Consider the following 27,815-nt stretch of genomic DNA (forward strand, 5'->3'; position numbering starts at 1 on the left):
TTCATCCTTCTCCTCCGCTAGATTTCTGAAACTTAACATGGACAAAACAGAATTCATCATCTTTCCCCCATCTCATGCGACCCCCCCCAACGAACCTATCCATTACAGTGCATTGCTGCCCACTCTCCCCAGTCCCACAAGCTCGCTGCCTTGGGGTAATCCTTGACGCTGATCTCTCCTTCAAACCACATATCCAAGCCCTTTCCACTTCCTGCCGACTTCAACTCAAAAATATTTCACGAATCCGTACATTCCTCAACCAAGAATCTGCAAAAACCCTGGTCCATGCCCTCATCATCTCTCGCCTTGACTACTGCAACCTCCTGCTCTGTGGCCTCCCCTCTAACACTCTCGCACCCCTCCAAACTATTTTATAATCTGCTGCCCGACTAATCCAACTGTCCACCCGCTATTCCCCAGCCTCTCCCCTCTGTCAATCCCTTCACTGGCTCCCCATTGCCCAGAGACTCCAGTACAAAACCCTAACCATGACGTACAAAGCCATCCACAACCTGTCTCCTCCATACATCTGTGACCTCGTCTCCCGGTACTTACCTACACACAACCTCCGATCCTCACAAGATCTCCTCTACTCCCCTCTTATCTCCTCTTCCCACAATCGTATACAAGATTTCTCTCGCGTATCACCCCTACTCTGGAACCCTCTACCACAACACATCAGACTCTCGCCTACCATCGAAACCTTCAAAAAGAACCTGAAGACCCACCTCTTCCGACAAGCTTACAACCAGCAGTAACCACCGATAGACCAAACTGCTGCATGACCAGCTCTATCCTCACCTACTGTATCCTCACCCATCCCTTGTAGATTATGAGCCCTCGCGGGCAGGGTCCTCTCTCCTCCTGTACCAGTTATGACTTGTATTGTTTAAGATTATTGTACTTGTTTTTATTATGTATACCCCTCCTCACATTTAAAGCGCCATGGAATAAATGGCGCTATAACAATAAATAGTAATAATACGGTAATAATAATGTTTCAGATGTCAGGTTCCCTTTAACAAATCAAGAATTTGTAGTTTTTTCCTTTAATTTTTCCAAAAGCAATAACTTATTTTTCCAGCAAAATAGAAGCATGAGGGCTTGATTTTTCAACGGATGAGTTACAGTTTTGAATCAGTTGTCAGGTTCTCTTTAACATATTCAATGTAAACCATGAATCCTATCCTCTTCTAAAAAAATAAAAAAAAATCAAGCGCAAGATTTTGAAATAGTTGTGTTCGAATTCAGCCACAAGGTTATTAGGTTATTTATTATGCCAGGCCATGATGTTAGTATGGCTTGCGACTGGTGTTCCAATTCAACTTAAAAATTGTAAGGTAAGGTTTGGGTCAAAGCTACATATAGGACACCTAATTTCTTGAGTTTGGCTGAAAGACTTTATGCACATTCATGCTGGAAAGGAAAAAAGGCCCTCTTCAAACTCTTGCACGTCGGAAGCATGGAAATATCTAAGATCAATGAGTCTCTATTTTGGGTTGGCTTTTGGCCATTTCACAGGTGTATATTGGGAGTATTCTCTGAAGACTTCGAACAGAAGCTTCCCTTCAACATAGGGCACTCTGTAGTCATTCGGTGATATGTCACTAGAATAAGCATCTCTATATATTGAAAAAATGTATAGCAATCCATACGTGCAAAGTGTAAGGCTAAAGGACATATTCAGCATATGCTCATTGCATAGGGGGCCCACGGAAAAGGAAAATAGTTTGACACACATTGCAGAAATGAGATGTGCCTTAGTATACTGTAGAATTAAAACTGCCTATTATTGCTGCAAATAAGGGGCCTAGACCAAATCCTGGAACACAGACTCTACCAAATTTCCCAGCAGGCAATAAACTTCTCCTACTTTTATCTAATTACTATGCCAATAAGAGATAAAGACAAGGATGTTCAGAGTTTAAATTTTGAAAGCCAAATTTCCATTTCCTTCTGCTCTTAGATCAAAGGTCTGACATGACTAATCTCTATTTAGTTTTTGATGACTAGTTGTTAGGCACTGTATCACTAGCAGTGAGACATGATAAGCTAAGGTCAAGGCCGGATTAGCTTTCTGCTGACAGCAGAGAAGAAAAATTCCTGCCCAGAAGTCAAATCATGCTTTCACCAATTTCAATGTTCAATATTAATAAGATTTTCTAAAATTAAATTTAGGCACAGAATCTCTCTAAGATGTCCAATATTGAAGTACCTTTCTAAATAATTGCTATATTATGCTGTGCACTCACATCTAATATCTGTATTAAAGCAATTTTTGAAGGGTACTTCCTCCTAATCTTATTGTTTGGTGAATAGATACAAATGGAATGGGTGTTTTCTGTCCATAACTACTCAATTTTTTACACATTAATATGAAAGGCTTTATCACGCATCACAGAATTAATAGTATAAAGGATTAAAGGATTATTTTCAAGTTTGAAAGTTAAACACGTGGTCAAAATTGTTGGTACCCCTCGTTTAATGACAGAAAAACTCACAATGGTCACAGAAATAACTTGAATCTGACAAAAGTAATGAATAAAAGATCTATGAAAATGAACAAATGAAAGTCAGACATTGCTTTTCAACCATGCTTCCATAAAATAAAATAAAAAATAAAACTCATGAAATAGGCCTGGAAAGAAATGATGGCACCCCTGAAAATAATGTGACAAAAGGGACATGTAAAATCAAGGTGTGTCCACTAACTAGCATCACAGGTGTCTACAATCTTGGAATCAGAGAGTGGCCTGTAAAGAGGGCTACAGATTCTCACTGTGCTGTTTGGTGACATGGTGTGTATCACACTCAACATGGACCAAAGGAAGCGAAGGAGTTTTCTCAGGAGATTAGAAAGAAAATTATAGACAAACGTGTTAAAGCTAAAAGTTATAAGACCATCTCCAAGCAGCTTGATGTTCCTGTGACTACAGTTGCACATATTCAGAAATTTAAGATTTATGGGACTGTAGCCAACCTCCCTGGACATGGCCGCAGGAGGAAAATTGATGACAAATCAAAGAGATGGATAATATGAATGATAACAAAAGAGCCCAGAAAAACTTCTAAACAGATTAAAGGTGAACTTAAAGCTCAAGGAACATCAGTGTCAGATCACGACATCCGTCGTTGTATGAGCCAAAGTGGACTTCATGCGAGACAACCAAGGAAGACACCATTGTTGAAAAAAAATCATAAAATCCAGACTGGAATTTGCCAGACTACATGTTGACAAGCCACAAAGTTTCTGGGAGAATGTCCTATGTGCAGATGAGACAAAAATTGAACTTTATGGCAAGGCACATCAGCTCTATGTTCACAAACACAAAAATGAAGCATATCAAGAAAAAAAACATTGTCCCTACTGTGCAACATGGAGGAGGCTCTGTTATGTTCTGGGGCTGATTTGCTGCATCTGGCACAGGGTGTCTAGAATCTGAGCAGGGTACAATGAAATCTCAAGACTATCAAGGGATTGTAGAGAGAAATGCGAGGCCCAGTGTCAGAAAGCTTGGTCTCAGTCGCAGGTCACGGGTCTTGCAACAGGATAATGACCCAAAATACACAGCTAAAAACACCCAAGAATAGCTAAGAGGAAAACATTGGACTAGTCTGAAGTAGCCATCTAAATCCTATTGAGTATCTTTGGAAAGAGCTGAAACATGCCATCTGGAAAAGCCAACTTTCAAACATGAGACAACTGGAGCAGATTGCTGTTGCGGAGTGGGCCAAAATATCTGTCGAGAGGTGCAGAAGTCTTATTGACAGTTACAGGAATTGTTTGTGCAACAAAATATCAAGTTAAGAGTACCATCATTTCTGTCCAGGCCTATTTAATGAGTTTTATTTATTTTAATTCTGTGGAAGCATGGTTGAAAAGCAATGTGTGACTTTCATTTGATTATTTTCATAGATTTTTTTATTTATTGTTACTTTTGTCAGATTCAAGTTATTTCTGTGACCATTGTGGGTTTTTCTGTCATTAAACGAGAGGTACCAACAATTTTGACCACGTGTGTATCTCCTATCCATGCAATATGGGATAACTTCTTAATCACGAGGGTCTGATTGCTGGTACCTTAGTGATGCCCAGTACAAGGGCTCTGAGCCTCATGTGAAGGTAGCTGAGGTTGACAATGCACACTGCTGCTACATTCATTCTTATGTGAGCACTTTGCTATTATAGTAGTCCCATCAGACGAGAACTGATTCTTGGGAACTTTGGGCTCCTCAGTGGTCAAACTCAAAGTGAGCGGGAAGGTACCCCTATCTCACCCCTCTGTGTGGCATTGGCCTGGTCTCTAATCTGAGCTGCTGTTAACCTGCGATTTCTGAGGCTGGTGACTCGGATAAACTTATCCTCAGAAGCAGAGATGACTCTTGGTTTTCCTTTCCTGGGGCGGTCCTCATGTGAGCCAGTTTCTTTGTAGCGCTTGATGGTTTTTGCAACTGCACTTGGGGACACTTTCAAAGTTTGCCCAATTTTTCGGTCTGACTGACCTTCATTTCTTAAAGGAATGATGGCCACTCGTTTTCCTTTTCTTTCTGCTTTTTTCTTGCCATAATACAAATTCTAACAGTCTATTCAGTAGGACTATCAGCTGTGTATCCACCAGACATCTGCACAACACAACTGATGGTCCCAAACCCATTTATAAGGCAAGAAATCCCACTTATTAAACCTGACAGGGCACACCTGTGAAGTGAAAATCATTTCTGGTGACTACCTCTTGAAGCTCATCAAGAGAATGCTAAGAGTGTGCAAAGCAGTCATCTAAGCAAAAGGTGGCTACTTTCAAGAACCTAGAACATAAGACATAATTTCAGTTGTTTCACACTTTCTTGCTAAGTAGATAATTCCACATGTGTTAATTCATAGTTTTGATGCCTTCAGTGTGAATGTACAATTTTCATAGTCATGAAAATACAGAAAAATCTTTAAATGAGAAGGTGTGTCCAAACTTTTGGTCTGTACTGTATATATATATATATATATATATATATATATATATATAATTACATAGATATAAGAAAAGACGTACATTGAGAAGCGTAGAATGTGTGAAATCACAGCAGGAATCGACAGGATAGAATAGATGGATTACATACAGTAAATACACATAGGTAGATATACGTACAGATGTCTGTGACAAATACAATTAATAGTGTGTGTGTGCAGCTTACTGTACATAATTTTTCTATATGTCACTGACATCTATATATCCATGTATTCTATGTGTATATATCAATTCTAACCTGTGATTTTACTGTATGCGCACATGAATTGTTGGTTTTTTAAACGACACCGATGCGTAAAAATCAGACAGCACTCACATGGCCCAAGTGCTGTGCGATGGCGATTTTTTCTCGCACCCATAGGCTTGCATTGGCTAGTATTATCCGAATCTCTGTGACAATCGCAGCATGGTACAATTTTATACGCCCGCCGAATACGGCTGAGAAAAACGCTGATGTGAGCTGCCCTATAGATTAACACTGGTCTGAGTGTTATGCGATGTTTTCTCACATAGTACTTGGCCGTATTCTACGGTAGTGTGACTCCGGCCTAAGAAGAAGAATATAATTGCCCATGTAACTTCATTAGCCATCACCAGATTCCACCCAACCGCCCCATACATACACGTTTCTGAATAAAGAAGTTTGTCTGATGAAGGTTACAAACATGCAATTTTTGTTTTAGAGTTTATCCTTGCAGTGACTTATCTTCTCAAATAATGTTGTTTTCTTCAACATTATCTATCAGGGAGAAGTGATCCTGACAAAATTATTTTTAACTGACTTTAATTAAGGAGCATTTACAACTTTAGTCAGAAAACAACCTCTTTTACACAATGGTGGAGATAGTGGCTCACTGTTAGTGTCACTGCCTCCCATATAGTAGGTTCTGATTTAAATCCAGCGCAGAGGCTGGCACAAGTTGCAGCTAGTAGAACTATTGCAAGTACCTGGAAGTTTCCCTTAATTAGTCTGGATTAAGCGAAAATAGTTAACCAGTAACTTTCCAGTATTCTCTTAGATCGAATCCCCTTGTTTGAAAAGATTTGGTCCCTTTGGATCCAATACTCAGAGACATGCAAATACTTGTGTCATAAACTCAGCTGTCATATATTCTTGAAAACGGAGTTGACTTTCTTCCTCCTATTTCTGGTTACTTGGTGACTTTTCTTCTCCCAATTTTACGCTTTTGACTGGCTCTGGGCTTAATCACGGCAAGGTCTAAGGACACAGTCCAGCTAGGTAAATTACCGTACATTTAAACAACATGTGGGATTCTTCCTCTGATAATGATAGAAATATATAAGTGGATGATCCTATATAGGAATGTTGCATTATCTTGAGACCAGAGAATCTCAGCGCTTTCTTTTTTTTCCTATTTCATGTTCTTGTGCTATAATTTTATAAATTAATGCTAACCATTGGACTCTATATATTATATCTAATTTTATGCCCAATTTGCATATTCCTATTGAATTATACAGTTATGCAATTGTTAATTGTGCTAATAAAAACTTTAAAAACAGGAAAAATGATAAAAACTAATCAAAGACGTTCACTTTATTTCTCCATACAGGCCTACAAGGAAAGCTGCAGCCATGATTCATGTAATACATGACATATCCATCTACATACATTCCACAAGACAAAGCTCTGTATATTGGTGATATGATGTTGTCCTGTGGTTTCTTCGTTCGGTAGGATTGCTGATGCTGGTGAAGCATACATGTGACTAGGTTTCATTACCACTCTATGGAGCTCTGTTAAATACAGTAGCTGATTTTTCATTTGCAGATTTTTTTTTTAATGATGAATCATGCTAAAACATTTGGAATCGCCAAACTCCACCCACAAAATGGAAAAAGAAAAACAAAAAAACAGGCGGGCAGATATAAAGCATACTTCAATAAAGGCGCAAATAGAATAATGAATTGGGTGCAAAGAAAAAAGGCACAAAACTACACAAAAAACGAGAGCAAAGATAATGATGCTAAAACGAAAAAAATAAACTGGAGTATAAATTGGTATGCAAAATAGAAGCATGTTCACACTGGTCATTATACAGATAAGCCCCAAGACAAACTAAATCAACATATACCCTGGTGTAAGCAAATAAGTAAAAGAAATAGTGTATATAAATAACATAGGATATTTGGTAAACAAGTGTAAAAGCCATCCCACCAGCGTCAAGGTGTTCCACAATCGTGAAGGTCCTAACCTCTAGTATTTAAACCTTTCCATGTGTCAAAGTAACGTTAATGTGAATAAGGCCAGAGCACAACAGAGTCCCGAATGGATACACAGCAAATAGGAAGCTATATAAACATTATGTCCAACTCAAAGAAAGCTAGAGGTTCATTACCATCCCGATTGTGGTACATGTTAATGCTGGGGGGATGGCTTTTTTTTAAACCAAAAATAGTGTTTACCAAGTACCCTATGTTATTTATATGCACCACTGCTTTAACTTATTCGCTTATAGAAGGGTATGTTTATTTTGTCTCTGTTTCCAGCAAAGACAATGATGAATCGGGGCCAGAGAATACAGGGACCGGACCAATGTACTAATTTACCTATGACTCCAACGCAGATTACGACGCATTTACTTTATATTGCAGCAATTGTATTAAGCAACTTTTGTATTATTCTTCTTTTGAGCAACGTAAACGAATAATAGTAAAAAAAAAAAAAAAGATAACTTACAAACCTTTTATTTCTAGCACAATTGCCACTCGAGGCCTATTAAAACATCCCAAAGCAATTTTTAATCAAACATTTGACAGTATATATTGCACAGCATTATGATATCATGCATTACATGCAGATGTCATCTGCTAAAGAGACCGTCTTGGGTTCTTTAACGTAACCTTGTAGCGCAATACAGATATTTATGTCCATCAATAATACTTGGTTATTGCTCCTCCGAGACTTTTCCTAATTGCATAACCTCCCAAGACCTCCTTCTCTACTCCCCTCTCATCTCTTCTTCCCATAACCGCATCCAAGACTTCTCCCGTGCTTCCCCCATACTCTGGAACTCTCTACCCCAACACATCAGACTTGCGCCTACCATAGAAACCTTCAAAAAGAACCTGAAGACTCATCTCTTCCGACAAGCCTACAGCCTGCAGTGATCCTCAACCTACTGAACAGCCGCACAGCCAGCTCTTCCCTCTCCTAGTGTATCCTCACCCACCCCCTGCAGACTGTGAGCCCTCGCGGGCAGGGTCCTCCCTCCTTATGTACTCGTGTGCCTTGTTATCTGCTCATGTTTAATGTAATTGTCTATATTTGCCCCGTATTCACATGTAAAGCGCCATGGAATAAATGGCGCTATAAAAATGTATAATAATAATAATAATAATAACCTCAGCTTGTTGCCAGAGGAAATTCATGGGCCTAATGTCTAATCTACTAATAAATAATAAAATGTCATACAGGAACTATGTAAAATCTATACTGTATGAGAAAGTATGGAGATTAATAGAAGATAAGTTGTATGTTTTTGTCAGGTTATGCATTAATCTGAATGAAATGAATAAAGTCATTTTACACAGTGATGAATACAGATTTATCCCTGAGCTCCTCTCTATTTGGAGGCTATCCCCACTGGAAATCTAAAGCGATACGAAACTTATGAAACCTAAATCACCCGATGATTGCAATACTGTATTGCAAATAGTATTCATGTCAAAACAGAGTTTGTTTTTATTTTTTAAAGAAAAAAGCAAACAAAACTGAACAATGCCATGGGCAGCAACTAAAGTAGACAACAGATGAATAGTGCCCAAGTGTCAAAGTGGCACATTTAATCATTATGCGGAGCGGCTATTTATTTGCACGCAAGCCTGATAAATCTTCTTCAAAGTCACAGTTATAGAGCATGTCTTCATTTGTCAATGTCCCGAATCTGATGTTTAATTTACTATAATTACAGGAAATGCCTCCAAACTTTAAAACCTTTGAAAGTAAGTCGATTAATCTGCTGCTCGTACTCACTCTCTTCATGGTATAATTGAAAATCTGTATCTCATTGTTTTATGACTCAAATTCATCTCCCAACATACATCAGGATAGAGGCTGGTGGAACAATTGGATCTCTGCATACCATTTATTAGGCATGCCTTGTGTATAAAACACTCACTCCAGCCTGGTGACTAATATATGGGCACCGAGCTATGATTTACAAGGCAGTCATTTACCCAGCAATGTGTAGCTAGGAAAAATAAAAATCCCATTACATGTATAAAAACAAACAATTTATATTCATTTCTTTAATTATGCTTCTCATAAAACAAAAGATAATTTCTCTTTCTTGCATTCTGATCATTTAAACTGAAATTGCATTATCATAAGAGCACAATATTAAAAAAAAAAAAAAATGAATATAGTGAGAGGAAACACAAAGAATTCGCAATTAGATAATATGTGATTTTTAAAAAAATAATATACACACAATGATTACAAAATAATAGGAATAAGATACTTGTATTATGCTCAATGCAGTTATGGGGTGGAGTTGGGGGGTGGGTGCTGGTTCTAGGAGCAGCATAACTCCACCCTCTAATTAGAATATTATGGCAGATCATCAAGCGTCATCTGGACTTTCATTCATTATACTCCTGTCTGGAGTTATCACAGACTGGGAAACAGTTCATATAGAATTTGTCACAAAGTGCCAAGTTATGTCATGACCTCACTGCTTTCAGTATCCAAGGGTCTCCTAGACCTATAGGAGACATAAACCGCTCAATTAGGTTTGGGTGTTTAGTCATCACTTTTGATGACTGATTCTTCCAGAATCATTCTTGGCCATGGACAACTCACCTCAATTCACTGAATGAATGGGACTGAGCAGAAAAAAACAGCTTTTAATGCTTAATGGAAAAGTTTGGAGCAATATATAGAGCAGGTGAAATAAGTATTGAACACGTCACCAATTTTCTAAATAAATGTATTTCCAAAGATGCTATTGACATGAAATTATCATCAGATGTCGGTAACAAGCGAGCAGTGAGCAGTCTCAAGACCGTTACAACCTTATTGTTGCAAAACATACAGATGGCATTGGTTATAGAAGAATATCTAAACTACTGAAGGTTCCAGTTGGGGCCATAACCTAGAAATAGAAAGAACATAATTTCACTATAAACTGGCTATGACCAGGTGCTCCCCACAACATTTCAGACAGAAGAGTGAAAAGACTTATCAGAAGAGTTTTCCAATAGCCAAGGAACGGAAGAGCTACATAAAGACGTGGAATCAGCAGGTACAATGGTTACAAAGATAACTATAAATAATGCACTCAACCTCCATGGACTGTATGCACACTCATCACGCAAGACTCCATTACTGAACATAAAGCATGTTCAAGCGCATTTAAAGTTTGCTCAACAACATTTAGACACGCCTGTGAAATACTGGAAAAATATAGTCTTGTCAGATGAGACCAAAATTGAACTCTTTGGTGCCACAATATACCCCATGTTTGGAAGCCAAAAGGCACTGCATATCACCCTAAAAAACACTAAACAACAGTGAAGTTTGGAATTGGTAGTATGGTGTGGTGCTATTATTCATCATAAGGTACTGGCAAGATTCATACTATTGAAGGAAGGATGAATGGACAAATGTACAGAGACATTCTTGATAAAAAATCTTCTGCCATCTACCAGGAGATGAAAAAATAGTGGACATTTCAGCAAGACAATGATCCCAAATACACAAGGAAACTCTCAATTGGTTTTAGGGAAAGAAAATAAAGCTGCTAGAATGTCCCAGCCAATCACCTGACCTGAATCCAATAGAAAATGTATGGAAGGAACTAGCTCAGAGTTCATAGAAGGAGCCCATGGGACCTTCAGGATTTAAAAAGTGTTTGTGTGGAAGAATGGGCCAAAAATTACACCTGCGTCTTGACATGGTCATCATCAAAAAAAGGCATTTGTACGAAGCATGAAATACATTTCAGTAACTGTGTTCAATACTTTTTCCCTGTGCCATTTCTCATTACACATAACTTGATTTATGGATGCCTATTGTTTGCTTTATTTGCCTGTGTGGATTGGATGGGTTGTTACCAACATCTGGTGATAATTTCATAACATCTGGCAGAAGCTGGCGGTGAAACGCACGTCGGGGTGAGGGGATGCTGAGGTGACTACTCCACAAGACTTACCTGGCCACTGTCTCCTGAGGTAAAATGGCACAGAGCACTTTATCAACTTTCTATACCAGTACATGTTATCTCTTGGCATGATTGCAGGGTTACAATTTGATCTATGGACATATTTATAGGGAATATATTGATATTTCTTCTGTTTGCGTACCATAGCATTCCAGGCTATTATTCGGAAACTGTATATAATCCCCTGTATTCAACTCATGCACTATAAGACCACATATTACCCTTTATTGATTATAGACTTCGTAAATTGCATATTTTTACCCCATATTATCCAGTGTGACATCCGTATTTTTCTTATTTACTCAACAATAATGAGACAGGAATATTTAAAATCACAGTACTATTGAAATTCATTGTATTATTTTGATTTTACCCCATCACCTACACCCAGCCTCCCTATCTTGGCATCTCTGCTTTCCACTTGTGTATATTAATGATTGAATAAAAATTAAATTTTTTTAATATTATCGAGCTCTTCTTTACTCAATCCCTTATTCACGGGGTTCGGACGGTCAGTGGACATTTTTGGTTTTGTTAGTATGATAAGTCTGATCTGGCAGCGAGTTTTCAACACCCTTATCTGTCTTTTCTGAGCTCCTCACAGATGATTTTGTGACCACTGACCACATCAAAGTTGAATGTCCAGGAAAACAAAGAGTTTGTAAAAGCAAACTGTGCAACATTTTTAATGAAAGCTAATTGCAAAAATGATTAAGCCCTTATACAAAAAATAAATTGTCCCCAAAGGTGGACAACACATTAAATGTTATTTTAGAAATTAACTAGGACATCGTATTGGAATAGAAACCAGAAAAATGTAGATGACTTGCTTGGTAAAACGTTCTGAGAAGAAATATTTCTCAATCTGATCTCACTTTTGTAAAGGCAGGTATGCAAATTTAACATATAATAAAGTTTATAACATATACCCCTGCCTGAAACAGACATCTTCATCCAGAACCGCTGTTCACTTTTGTCAGTAGGTTCCCCCCTTTTTTATCTCCATTTCCATACCTATTCAGACTGGTTACATTATGTCACAAAAGTCATATCTGCGCACAGCTTATCAATGAAACAGCCTTGATTTGGTTGAATCTATTCACATACCGATCACATAAGTGGAAATGAAGCTGTGAAATGATTTTATACGAAGGCAGAATCTAACAGTTGAAGAAAGGCTGCACATTTTAGTTGGTGAATTTCATCCAACACTGCTATATATTCCATATACAACAGTGACACCTACAGGGGGATGCATGTACTGCTAACTAGTTGACACCAAGTAGTTAATATTTATGCAACAGTTATACACTGTACTTTATTCTAAGACTGTAAAAAAAAGTAATAATAAAGGGTTTGTAAAGTTGTATGGAAAAAATAAAGTACAAAAAAACCCATTTTTATAACATAACAGAGGCAGGGCTATAACCGCGGGTATGTTACACTTCTAAGTACTTTATTTATTTTGACACTTTGTAACATATATTGACAATTTGAGAAAATAAGGCTCTAAATATGGAAGCCCAGCTGGGTAACATCTAGAAGTCCCTGAAGTGTGTGAATTGTGCCGTAGTTTCTTCAGTCTGCCAGTGTAGCAGCTGGCTGTAGCATGGCCGTCCTTCCTCCGTCTACTGCCATGCACCAGATCCCGAGCACCTGTATATCTACACACCACGTATATGCATTCCATTTCATAGAAAGAGAGCTAGGTACCCTGTATGTAGTAGCCTGGGCACAAATGTGTGGCTTTAAAATTATTTACTATTAAAGCGCCATTTATTCGCCTTACATGTGAATAGTAATAATTAATTAATAAAATAGGACTGAATTTAGTTCTTTTTCACCTATCAGAAAATGAACTCATTCTTTGCAATTTACTGTATACGTTTACGAAAAAAAACAAGAATTCCATCAGTAATAGAAAATGACAGCAAAGCAAATTTTCACATCCCTACCATTTCCACATCCTTTTTTTTTTTAATTTAGAGGAATATAAATGTGGTATTCTAATCATACACTGATTATTAATTTAGCACTAATTACTATAATTAGTGATCTTTTACTTGTGTAAATAACATTTTTTAATATTAATTACATTTAAAAGGTCGTTCGCTTTCACCAAACCTTTCCCATAGGCTCAGTTTGGTATAAAACAAAGAAACAAACAAAAATATTGCACTTTACACATTCTGTTCCAGCACCCGTTCAGTGGCACAGTCGGGGCTTACGTCCGAACCCCTTGCAAACATGATTCGGATTTATGTGCCAATAGGGGGCCATAAACTATAATGGTGCTGGCAAAGAGAACGTGTGCTCTGCAGTGCATCATTTTCGGGAGTGTACACCTACTGGAGGACATAGTAGAAAGCGCGCTTATACTCCCACGGTCCAGAGCTGTGCCTCCATCTCTATTGCTTGGCTGCAGACAGTCACTGAGCTCGGAGAGTTGTGCTGAGATCAGTGATTGGCTGCAGCGCTGTCGATGAGAAGCTAACATATGCAGTGCTTCGGTTTGTACTATACTCCTTTGTAGGGTATTCCTTTCCAGTTACAATAGTAACCAGCTACCAACGATTCAGTGCTACTGAACACTGCAGGGAAGACATAAGTCTTTGTATTCTCCACCTTTCTTTTAGTAAAAGAAGAGGTGTCCTAACACTAATGGGTTTATATCAGTTTACCAATGTGAAGGGCATGCTTGTAAGCTGCTGAGAAAAGGAAAAAAAATCTTCCTATTAATGTAAGAGTTGCATAACTCTTTATTTAACTCAGATCCAAGTGCTGGCAGCATATTCAAAAGCTCAATCTGCTTTCAAATTCATGACTTACTGTATATTAACACTCCGCAGGCACTGGGAACTTTCCAGAAGAATTGTAGCAGTCCTGCTGGTAATGTGAATTTATTCCATAGTAAGCCTCCTTGGAGTCTACTACTTGCTGTAACATCGTTCATTGTTGCCATGAGAACTCAACAAGTCATCAGCGTGAAGAAGTACTTGGTCTTCACAAGTGCATTAGATTGTTAACTCACCAAACTTTTGTTTTTCACCGTAACACCTCAGAAGGAACTACGTTTTTCCAAATTCCTTACGTGGAAGGAGTTGTTCTCTATTGGACAACTCGTTATTAAGGAGCGACACCGCTGGATGTTGATGACAAGTGACCAGTGGGGGACAAAGCTTTGAGTACACAGGAGTGGCTCAAGTACAAGAGGTATGTTTTTTTGTTTTTCACCTCCCTGGCCCCATTAGAAGGGTTTTCCGTTCTCAGAAGAAAAGTCTGCAGTCACATCAAAGTTTTAGAGCGTGTGATGCACTCACTGTCATGATTCTACTGTAATAGTATGTGGTCACATGACCAAAAATTTGCACTGTAGAATAGATTCATTGAAGAGAATGGAGAGAAACCAGATAAAAATAGTTGTCATGTGACTAAAATCATGCATCTCACATACATGAGGTCAGGTGCATTGGGAATATCAGGGAATCATGACTGTGTGCTTATTGCACACTGTGATAATTCGGCAGACTACAATCACAAAGACTGACTGCTGACTTTTTTTCATTTCAGCCTGGAAAACCTTTTTATGACAAGATTGTCCAGTAGTGGACAATTCATTTAAGACTTTGTGTGCTTGTTATTCTTATGTTTCCTACTGTATAAGTATTTGATACAGTGCTGACTTTGCAGGTTCTCTCACCTACATAGAATGGAGAGGTCTGTAATTTTTATCTTAGGTACCCTTCAACTGCGAGAGACAGAATATATATATATATGTATATATATATATATATATATATATATATATATATATATATATATATATATATATACTAGCTATTGAACCCGTTCTACGCCCGGGTGGCGAGCATTTATATTGGTATATGGTCTCCGTCCTGGTATGTGCTGCTCCCATCTTTCTCCCCCATCCTGTTATGTGCTGCTCCATCCTGCGTCCCCATCCTGTCATGTGCTGCCATCCTGCGCCCCTGTCTTGTCATGTGCTGCTCCCATCCTACTCCCATCCTGTCATGTGGTGCTCCCATCGTGCGCAACCATTCTGTCATGTGCTGTTCCCATCCTGCGCAACCTTTCTGTCATGTGCTGCTCTCATCCTGTGCCCCCATTCTGTTGTAATGTGCTGCTCCCATTCTGCCTGTTCCTGTTTCCATTTTGCCATATGTTGCTCCCATCTTTCTCTCTCCGGCTGTACTGCCCGAGTGCGGCTGTGCTGAGTGGGACTGCGCTGAGTGGGACTGTGCTGAGTGGGACTGTGCTGAGTGGGACTGTGCTGAGTGGGACTGTGCTGAGCGCGGCTGTACTGCCTGAGTGCGGCTATACTGAGAGTGGTTGTACTGCCTGAATGCGGCTATACTGAGCGCAGCTGTACTGCCTGAGTGTGGCAATTACTGAGCGCGGCTGTACTGCCTGAGTTCGGCTATACTGAGCATGGCTGCACTGCATGAGTTCGACTATACTGAGCACGGCTGAGTGTGGCTGTAATGCGTGAGTGTGGCTCTACTGCGTGAGTGCGGCAATTACTGAGCGCGGCTGTACTGCCTGAGTGCGGCTATACTGAGCGTGGCCGTACTGCCTGAGTGCGGCTGAGTGTGGCTGTACTGCCTGAGTTCGGCTATACTGAGCATGGCTGTACTGCATGAGTTCGACTATACTGCGCACGGCTGAGTGTGGCTGTAATGCGTGAGTGTGGCTCTACTGCGTGAGTGCGGCTGAGTGTGGCTCTACTGCGCAAGTGCGGCTGAGTGTGGCTGTACTGCGCGAGTGCGGCAGAGTGTGGCTGTACTGCGCGAGTGCGGCAGAGTGTAGCTGTACTGCGCGAGTGCGGCTGAGTGTGGCTCTACTGCGCAAGTGCGGCTGAGTGTGGCTGTACTGCGCAAGTGCGGCTGAGTGTGGCTGTACTGCACGAGTGCGGCTGTACTGCATGAGTGCGGCTGAGTGTGGCTGTAGTGCGCGAGTGCGGCTGTACTGTGTGAGTGTGGCTGCGTGTGGCTGTACTGCGTGAGTGTGGCTGTACTGCGCGAGTGTGGCTGTACTGTGTGAGTGCGGCTGAGTGTGGATGTACTGCATGAGTTCGGCTGAGTGTGGCTCAACTGTGCGAGTGTGGCTGTACTGTGTGAGTGCGGCTGTACTGCGTGTGGTTGAACTGAGTGCGGCTGAGTGTGGCTGTACTGCGTGAGTGCAGCTGAGTGTGGCTGTACTGCGTGAGTGTGGCTGTACTGTGTGAGTGCAGCTGATTGTGGCTGTACTGTGTGAGTGTGGCTGTACTGTGTGAGTGCGGCTGGGTGGCTGTAGTGCGTGAGTGCGACTGAGTGTGGCTGTACTGCGTGAGTGCGGCTGAGTGTGGCTGTACTGTGTGAGTGCGGCTGGGTGGCTGTAGTGCGTGAGTGCGACTGAGTGTGGCTGTACTGCATGAGTTTGGATGAGTGTGGCTCTACTGCTTTAGTGCAGATGAGTGTGGCTCCACTGTGCGAGTGTGGCTCTACTGTGCGAGTGTGGCTGTACTGTGTGAGTGTGGCTGTACTGTGTGAGTGTGGCTGTACTGTGTGAGTGTGGCTGTACTGTGTGAGTGCAGCTGTACTTACTGCCTGAGTGCGGCGCTGGCTATAATGGATACAGCATCCCTGCAGCCAGCACAGCAAGGGCTGACTCCGCCCACTCGCATCACTGGTCACATGCTGGTGACATCATCGAAGGTCCTGGAGCTCCACTGGGCTCTACATCTACCCTGACCAAAGCTGCAGAGCACGGAGCCCCCATGGCCACTATATTATGGGGGATACACGGGTGTGTGGAGCCCCCATGGCCGGTATATTGGGGGGGGATAAGTAAGTTTGGCTGCATCACTCTGGTCCAGACTGCGCAGGCGCGGTGCGTCGCGCTTGCGCAGTCTATAAAGGCTTCGGACAGAGTGAAGCTCCCACCGTTATATTATAGATATATATATGTGTGTGTGTATATTAAAAAACAGAAAATCACATTGTATGATTTTTAACATTTTTAATTAAATTGCATTTTATTGCATTAAATAAGTATTTGATCACCTACCAACCAGCAAGAATTTTTTTTTATATAAAAAAGCTGTCACACTCTGCACTCATTACCTGTATTATTTGCACCTGTTTGAACTCATTAGCTGTATAAAAGACACCTGTCCACACACTCAATCACACTCCAAACTCTCCACCATGGCCAAGATCAAAGAGCTGTCTAAGGACACCATGGACATAATTACAGGCCTACACAAGGCTGGGATGAGCTACAAGATATTAGACAAGCAGCTTGGTGAGAAGGCAACAACTGTTGGCCCAATTATTGGAAAATGTAAAAGACATAAGATGACTGTTAATCTTCCTCGTTCTGTTGCTCCATGCAGGATCTCGCCTCGTGTGGTAAGGATGATTCTGAGAAAGGTCAGGAATCATCCCAGAACTACACAGGGGGACCTGGTCAATGACCTCAAGAGAGGTTGGACCACATTAAAAGCCTGCAGGGCATGCAAGGTCCCTCTTCTTACACCAGCACAAGTTCAGACCCTTTTAAAGTCTGCCAATGACCATCTGGATGATCCAGAGGCGACATGGAAGAATGCCATGTGGTCAGATGAGACCTATATACAACTTTTTGGTATCAACTCGTGTTTGGAGGAAAAAGGATGAGTACAACCCAAAGAACACCGTCACAACCGTGAAGCATGGTGGGGGGGAAAACATCATACTGTGGGGGCAATTTTCTGCAAAGGCGAAATGACGAATGAACCGTATTGAAGGGAGTAAGGATGGGGTCATGTATTGCAATATTTTGGCCAACCACCTCCTCTCAGTAAGAGCATTGAAGATGGGTCGTGGCTGGGTCTTCCAGCATGACAATGACCTGAAATACACAGCCAGAGAAAATAAGGAGTGGCTCCATAGGAAGCATTTCAAGATCCTTGAGTGGCCTATCCAGTCTCCGGACCTGAAACTAATAGAAATTCTTTGAACAGAACTAAAACTGAATGCTGCCTAGTGACAGCCCTGAAATCTGAAAGATTTGGAGAATATCTGTATGGAGTAGTAGGCCAAAAACCATGGTGAAGTGTGTGCAAGCTTGGTCAAGAACTACAGGCAACGTCTGGCCTCTGTAATTGCAAACAAAGGTTTCTATACCAAATATTAAGTTCTGTTTTTCTATTGTATCAAATACTTATTTCATGCAATAAAATGAAAATTAATTATGTAAAAATCATACAATAACATTTTCTGGATATTTTTTAAGGCTTTGTCTCCCGCCTACAGACCTCTGCATTCTTTGAAGGTGGGAAAACATGCAAAAAATTGCAATGTATCAAATGCTTATCTTCCCCTCTATATACATACATACATACGTACTCACAAAATGTTAGCAGAAAAGGTTGTGAAAGTGGAGTTACACGGCTTGATCATGCTTAAAGCTCCACTCCTATACCGTCCTCAATCATTTAATACTTGATTGGAGACTGTATTACTCCACTTTGCAATGGTGCTTTGAACATTGTTGCACCAAAACTGAGCAACAAAAACAAAATATGGTAAATCGTATGTTTTCATTGGAAAAGCAATGTTAATTATTATATGTGGCGTCCAGACCACAATTTGTATCCACACTAAATTCAGTTTGCACTGTAAATAAATACATCCAACCAAATGTCTCAGATTTGTCACTACTGTGTGACATATTTAGTAGTATTTTTCTGTCACCGTCAGCTGAAATTATATACTCACAGTGTGGTAGTATGATTCCATCACTACGATAGTATTCAATTACTGTATACAGTAATTCTTCAGTCATTGTATAGCAGTAGTATTCAGTTACTCTATGTAGTAATCAGTCACCACTGTATGGTGGTATTATTCAGCTACTATAAACAAGATTTATTCACGCACTATGGTATTATTCAGCTACTATATACAGTAGAAACTCACTGTATGGTAGTGTTTTTCATTTACTATATGCAGTAATTATTCACTTACTGTATGGAGACATTTACTATATATAGTAATTTAGTCACATATGCTAGTACTATGTAGTTTCAGTATACAGTTACTATTCAATATCTGTATAGTAGTATTCAATTACTATATATTGCAATTTACTGTATGGTGACACTATTCCTTTACTATATACAATAAATAATAATAATAATAATAATAAACATTCAGTCACTGAATGGCAGTATTAATTACCGTAGTTACGGTATTCAGTAACTATTCAATATCTGTATAGTAGTATTCAATTACTATATATTGCAATTTACTGTATGGTGACATTATTCCTTTACTATGTGCAATAAATAATAATAATAAAAATAATAATAAACATTCAGTCACTGAATGGCAGTATTAATTACCGTAGTTACGGTATTCAGTAACTATTCAATATCTGTATAGTAGTATTCAATTACTATATATTGCAATTAACTGTATGGTGACATTATTCCATTACTATTTCCACTATTCAGTCACTGTAACAGAAGAAACTGGGTCGAGTGTGACACTAGTGGACTGCGGATTCTTGTGAGAAAGTAATACAACAAGATGTACATAGCAGTGGTGTCTGAGAATTATGTCTAGTGATATAATTCCGTGACTGTATGATGGTATTACATACCTGAGACTATAGTGGTGCTATTCGTTTACTCAGCATGGATACACTGTTTTAATCACTGTATGTTGGTATTATTCAGCTGCAATATAAAGTTATCTTACAGACATTGTATGGCGATATTATTCCGCTGTATTAAGTTATCATTCAATCACGGTTTGTATTATGCAGCTGCTGTATGAAGTTATTGCCTAGGGTTACCTTTTCCGCACTGTATGGTGGTATGATTCAGTGACTGTGGTGAACATTTCACCTTCAGAAAAAAAGCTTACCTGTTTTTAATAACATGATGCTGTTCCTTTAAAGTACTTCCTAAACTATAAAATTAAAATATGAAGTCTTTATTTATACATAGACAGAGGCATACACAATATAAATTATACAGCTGATGAAATAAGTATTGAACAGGTCACCAATTTTCTAAGTAAATATATTTCTAAAGGTGCTAATGACATGAAATTCTCACCAGATGTCGGTAATAACTCATAACTGTCCAATCCACACAGGCAAAGAAATCAAACCACAGATGTCCACAAATAAAGTTATGTGTAATAATGAGAAATGACACAGGGAAAAACTAATGAACACATGAAGAAAGAAGTGCAAAAAGCCTATCAATCTATCAATAATTAGAAAACAATCCTGCCACTTAGTGAAAAATAATATTCACAACAACCTTATTTTTTAAAAGCATACTGATGGCATTGGTTAATGACCGCTGAAGGCTCCAGTGAGCACTGACTGGGTCATAATCCGGAAGTAGAAAGAGCATAATTTATCTATAAACTGGCTACGACCAGGTGCTTCCCACAAGATTTCAGACAGAGGAGTGAAAAGAGTTATCCGAAGAGTTGTCCAAGCTGTCCAAGAGTTGTCCGAGAGTCCAGGGCCATCTGTGGAGAGCTACAGAAAGACCTGGAATCAGCCGGTACAATTGTGTCAAAGAAAACTAAGTAATGCAGTCAACCTCCTTGGCCTGTATGCAAACTTATGACGCAAGACACTATTGTTTAACAAAAAGCATGTTCAAGCACATTTAAAGTTTGCTTAACGACATTTAGACGAGCTTGTAAAATACTGCGAGACTAAAGTTTGGTAATATAAGACCAAAACTGAACTCTTTGGATGCCACTGCATATTACCCCAAAAACGTCATGCCAACAGTGAAGTTTGGAGGTGGGAACATCATGGTGTGGGGCTTTATTTCAGCATGTAGCACTGACAAACTTCATATCGTAACAGGAAGGATTTTTGATAGAAATCTGCTGCCATCTACCAGGATGATGAAGATGAAATGAAAGTGGGCATTTCCGCAAGTCAATATTCCCAAACACACTGCCAAAGAAGCTCTCAGTCTGTTTCAGAAAAAGAAAATAAAGCTGCTAGAATGGCCCAGCCAATCACCTGACCTGAATCCAATAGACAATTTATGGAAGGAACTAAACCTGAGGGTTAATAGAAGGTGCACAGACAATCATCAGGATTTGAAGAGTGTTTGTGTGGAAGAATAGCCCACTTGAGCAATGAATGCGACTAGTTTCTCCCCACAGGAGGCGTCTTGAAGCTGTCATCACCAATAAAGGCTTTTATACGAAGTATTATATAAATTTAAGTGTTGAATACTTTTTCCATGTTTCAGTTATCAAACTAGAAGAAGAAGGGACGGGAAGAAAAACATTAGACTTGAACAAAGAAGATCCAGGAAAACATACTCAGAAGGGAGGTAAGAACATTTCTAAAACAATCTACAGCGAGGAGATTGGAACAAAACAAAATCCTCTAAACTGCATGCTTGCAAACGCCAGAAGCCTGACAAACAAGATGGAAGAACTAGAAGCAGAAATATCTACAGGTAACTTTGACATAGTGGGAATAACCGAGACATGGTTAGATGAAAGCTATGACTGGGCAGTTAACTTACAGGGTTACAGTCTGTTTAGAAAGGATCGTAAAAATCGGAGAGGAGGAGGGGTTTGTCTCTATGTAAAGTCTTGTCTAAAGTCCACTTTAAGGGAGGATATTAGCGAAGGAAATGAGGATGTCGAGTCCATATGGGTCGAAATTCATGGAGGGAAAAATGGTAACAAAATTCTCATTGGGGTCTGTTACAAACCCCCAAATATAACAGAAACCATGGAAAGTCTACTTCTAAAGCAGATAGATGAAGCTGCAACCCATAATGAGGTCCTGGTTATGGGGGACTTTAACTACCCGGATATTAACTGGGAAACAGAAACCTGTGAAACCCATAAAGGCAACAGGTTTCTGCTAATAACCAAGAAAAATTATCTTTCACAATTGGTGCAGAATCCAACCAGAGGAGCAGCACTTTTAGACCTAATACTATCTAATAGACCTGACAGAATAACAAATCTGCAGGTGGTCGGGCATCTAGGAAATAGCGACCACAATATTGTACAGTTTCACCTGTCTTTCACTAGGGGGACTTGTCAGGGAGTCACAAAAACACTGAACTTTAGGAAGGCAAAGTTTGACCAGCTTAGAGATGCCCTTAATCTGACTGGGACAATATCCTCAGAAATAAGAATACAGATAATAAATGGGAAATGTTTAAGAACATCCTAAATAGGCAGTGTAAGCGGTTTATACCTTGTGGGAATAAAAGGACTAGAAATAGGAAAAACCCAATGTGGCTAAACAAAGAAGTAAGACAGGCAATTAACAGTAAAAAGAAAGCATTTGCACTACTAAAGCAGGATGGCACCATTGAAGCTCTAAAAAACTATAGGGAGAAAAATACTTTATCTAAAAAACTAATTAAAGCTGCCAAAAAGGAAACAGAGAAGCACATTGCTAAGGAGAGTAAAACTAATCCCAAACTGTTCTTCAACTATATCAATAGTAAAAGAATAAAAACTGAAAATGTAGGCCCCTTAAAAAATAGTGAGGAAAGAATGGTTGTAGATGACGAGGAAAAAGCTAACATATTAAACACCTTCTTCTCCACGGTATTCACAGTGGAAAATGAAATGCTAGGTGAAATCCCAAGAAACAATGAAAACCCTATATTAAGGGTCACCAATCTAACCCAAGAAGAGGTGCGAAATCGGCTAAATAAGATTAAAATAGATAAATCTCCGGGTCCGGATGGCATACACCCACGAGTACTAAGAGAACTAAGTAATGTAATAGATAAACCATTGTTTCTTATTTTTAGGGACTCTATAGCGACAGGGTCTGTTCCGCAGGATTGGCGCATAGCAAATGTGGTGCCAATATTCAAAAAGGGCTCTAAAAGTGAACCTGGAAATTATAGGCCAGTAAGTCTAACCTCTATTGTTGGTAAAATATTTGAAGGGTTTCTGAGGGATGTTATTCTGGATTATCTCAATGAGAATAACTGTTTAACTCCATATCAGCATGGGTTTATGAGAAATCGCTCCTGTCAAACCAATCTAATCAGTTTTTATGAAGAGGTAAGCTATAGGCTGGACCACGGTGAGTCATTGGACGTGGTATATCTCGATTTTTCCAAAGCGTTTGATACCGTGCCGCACAAGAGGTTGGTACACAAAATGAGAATGCTTGGTCTGGGGGAAATTGTGTGTAAATGGGTTAGTAACTGGCTTAGTGATAGAAAGCAGAGGGTGGTTATAAATGGTATAGTCTCTAACTGGGTCGCTGTGACCAGTGGGGTACCGCAGGGGTCAGTATTGGGACCTGTTCTCTTCAACATATTCATTAATGATCTGGTAGAAGGTTTACACAGTAAAATATCGATATTTGCAGATGATACAAAACTATGTAAAGCAGTTAATACAAGTGAAGATAGTATTCTGCTACAGATGGATCTGGATAAGTTGGAAACTTGGGCTGAAATGTGGCAGATGAGGTTTAACAATGATAAATGTAAGGTTATACACATGGGAAGAAGGAATCAATGTCACCATTACACACTGAATGGGAAACCACTGGGTAAATCTGACAGGGAGAAGGACTTGGGGATCCTAGTTAATGATAAACTTACCTGGAGCAGCCAGTGCCAGGCAGCAGCTGCCAAGGCAAACAGGATCATGGGGTGCATTAAAAGAGGTCTGGATACACATGATGAGAGCATTATACTGCCTCTGTACAAATCCCTAGTTAGACCGCACATGGAGTACTGTGTCCAGTTTTGGGCACCGGTGCTCAGGAAGGATATAATGGAACTAGAGAGAGTACAAAGGAGGGCAAAATTAATAAAGGGGATGGGAGAACTACAATACCCAGATAGATTAGCGAAATTAGGATTATTTAGTCTAGAAAAAAGACGACTGAGGGGCGATCTAATAACCATGTATAAGTATATAAGGGGACAATACAAATATCTCGCTGAGGATCTGTTTATACCAAGGAAGGTGACGGGCACAAGGGGGCATTCTTTGCGTCTGGAGGAGAGAAGGTTTTTCCACCAACATAGAAGAGGATTCTTTACTGTTAGGGCAGTGAGAATCTGGAATTGCTTGCCTGAGGAGGTGGTGATGGCGAACTCAGTCGAGGGGTTCAAGAGAGGCCTGGATGTCTTCCTGGAGCAGAACAATATTGTATCATACAATTAGGTTCTGTAGAAGGACGTAGATCTGGGGATTTATTATGATGGAATATAGGCTGAACTGGATGGACAAATGTCTTTTTTCGGCCTTACTAACTATGTTACTATGTTACTATGTATTAGGCTGGATTCACATTGCGTTAGTGGCAGTACGCTAATGGAATCCGTTACATAGCGCCACTAACGCAATGTAACGGATCTGTTAGCGCATCCATTGACCGCAATGTATCTAACGGATCGCTAACGCATGCCATTTTTAGCATGTGTTAGCGATGTCTCGTTATTTTCTGATGGACCTCGAACGCTGCTTGCAGCGTTCGAGGTCCGTTCCTCGCTATCGCAGATCGGGCATCTGCGCTAGCGGGATCGCTAAACGCGATCCCTTTTGGGACATTGCGTTAACACAGTCCGCTAGCGTATGCGCTAAACGGATTGCACTAACGCAATGTGAACCCGTTACACATAATTTACAGTGGGTATGGAAAGTATACAGACCCCTTTAAATTTTTCACTCTGTTTTATTGCAGCCATTTGGTAAATTCAAAAAAGTTCATTTTTTCACATTAATGTACAATCTGCACCCCATCTTGACTGACAAAAAAAACAGAAATGTAGAAATGTTTGCAAATTTATTAAAAAAGAAAAACTGTAATTCACGGACGTCTATGGTTTTATTTCTTTACCTGTGTGGATTGGATGGGCTGGTATAGTCACCTGGAGAGAATTACATGCCAATAGCACCTTTAGAAATATACTTAGAAAATGAGTGACGTGGTCAATACATATTTCACCGGCTGTATAAGGTGGTGCTTTATAGACATTGTTTTTACTTTAAAAGTCCAGACTGTTGTTTGCTTATGACAGATTTCCCTTTTATAGATTACATGGCATAATGGGATTATCTCAAGTCCATTCATTTTGAAAGGAAATTCATTAGGAATTCTCGCTTAAATTGCCTGAACAATAACCCTGCGCTTGTCTGTCATTATTTGCATAGAAAGGTAATAAAGAGACATGCATACAAATAATCTCTAACTCAGTGCTATTATTAGATATAAATATAAATGTTCCATTAAGGAGTTTGTCTTATCGTCCTTCTTCAGGAGAGCACTGCTTCCCAGCCTCCGGTCTTCCTGATTTGTCAGAGGCGGTGCACCTCAAGTGGCATAATAGTGCAGCTGGTCTGAACTGTGTGGTCTCTCAGGCTGCTACCTAGGGCAACATTGCCTCTGCCATAGGGGAGAAATGTAAGCAACTGGTTCAAGTGGCCAACTTCAGTGTGCCATGAGCAGGCTGTAAAGCAGAGCCTGCAAACAACGTGCCCTCCTTACCTGGGTAACCAGCTACTCAGACTGCAGGGTGGTCGGTAACCTAGGCAATGAGCTCTGCACTATAAAGTTCTTGAGAATGGAGAGGATTTTTAGTCACTTGTTTTTACAAGCACTTTTGCCTATGTAAGAACTTGAGACAACTCTTATTAAATCAAGGTTAACAGAGGAATTCAAATTCTTTGATTTTATTTTATCCCCCTCAGAAAAAAAAATCCTGCACGTTTCTACTTTAAAATATATAAAATATACTAACATACTTTGCCGGAAAAAAAATTCTGCTTATCTGGTAACAATCACCTTTACAGGTCCCAGCAATGATGCAGTGCAGATGAGCACTTTTTTTTCAGTGACAATCTGCACGTGAAAAAAATTGCAAAATGCACTTGCTTCATCCATAAATCGGATCAGATTCTCCTAAGTCCATGTACCCCAAAATGTTATGTAAATTGCCTTCAGCGATTTCAACCTCTACAACGCAAAATGTTGATTTGCAGAGGAAAAATTGGGCAGCATGTTGGCTGGGTGGGTAGCACTGTAGCTTTGCAGTGCTGGTGTTCTGGGTTCAAATCCCTCCAAGGAAAACATCTGTAAAGAGTCTGTATGTTCTCCCCGTGTTTGCGTGGGTTTCCTCCGGGTACTCCAAGTTCCTCCCACATTCCAAAGACTTACTGATAGGGGATTAAGATTGTGAGCCCCATCGGGGCCAGTGATGATAAGGTGCTGCGGAATTAATGGTGCTATATAAGTAATTAAAATAAAGATTAATTAAATTTACCCCAAACCCGCCCCCCGTGGAACTAAGCTCTTTTCCTGTTTTAGCTTCAGATGACAAAACATGAATAAAACTAGACTACATTGCTTTTTACAACAAACATCTTTAACTGGGGTCTATCATACACATGATATCCTACAGATCTGAATGCCCCCACCTCATATATTATCTTCAGAACACTTCTATCATAGTTTTTTTGGGAGGTAATATGTACACGTTAAGGTACCGTAAGGCTAAAAATGTCTTCTGCAATTTCTGGATCACGGCATTTATAATAAGCATTGGTAAGATTTATAGGTCTCAAGAATCTGAACGATGATACACATTTCATTAGCCTGCGCTACTTGGTTTTGCACTTACTATTAACAACCTCATTATTAAATCTGAATTAACTATAGCTCACCTAAAAATTGTAAATTAAAAATTATCAAGCAATTAACGTGTTGTGAATCAGATAAAATCCCTTTCACCTTAGCTGATGTTCCTCTGAACCAGACAAATCAATGAAGAAGCAGGAAATGCTTAAATTAACAGGAAATCTGTAAAACAATGGATTTCTTTAACACCATGACAAGGCCAGCAGAATGATAGACACAGCACAGCTCTGTTTCCGGTGCGCCGGCATTTATTTCACTCCTGACATCTTTCCTTTGTGCACTTCCTTACGTAGTAGTTATGGAGATGCACATAACAAATATGAAATGTCCTTGAAAAGATAAACTACAGCCTCCATCTCCATCTCAACAGGGGAAATTGCAAGACTTCTAGGATTTGCGTTATCTCCTGGTTACGTCTTCTCACTGTGCTTCTGGTATAATGGATAGGATATAATGGATGGATGAGTGGCCTAGAGCTTTAATACTTGTAACAAATACTACAGAATATAGTAGGTTTTGTATTTGGCATGGTTGTTTTGCACAAGTAAAAAATTATATTATTCATCAATTGCAAAGAAGATAAAAAAAAAAAATCAGGACGTTTTCCGATTCAAATAATTAAACTGGAACCATTATTTAAATTTTTATTTCCTAAATCAATAGTACATGTGAAAATAAGCAACTCTGTAATATATGTTATCAGACGAGTCTGCTTTTTTCCTCTTCTGGATTGATCTTTCACTCTGAAATCATGGCCAAAATAAGTATTCAGTAATGACAGATTTCCCCATTACTGAGACAGAAGTGGAAAGTTGGTGCTTTCGTTCTATGAAAAGAGGAGCTAGAGGCAGACATATTCTGCTGCAATTTCCCCCAAAACAACAGAGGAGGTTCACAATCTGGTGTAATTTTGTAGGTTGTTTATTCAAGCATAAAA

General features: G+C 39.7%; 1 protein-coding gene across 1 annotated transcript in view; it reads right to left on the reverse strand.

The window, feature by feature from the left end:
- Positions 1–27,815, reverse strand: part of TSPAN12 (tetraspanin 12) — a 332,545-nt gene that overhangs the window by 51,230 nt on the left and 253,500 nt on the right. The window lies entirely within an intron of this gene.

Source organism: Ranitomeya imitator, chromosome 4, assembly GCF_032444005.1.
Source record: "Ranitomeya imitator isolate aRanImi1 chromosome 4, aRanImi1.pri, whole genome shotgun sequence".
Lineage (NCBI taxonomy): Eukaryota > Metazoa > Chordata > Amphibia > Anura > Dendrobatidae > Ranitomeya > Ranitomeya imitator.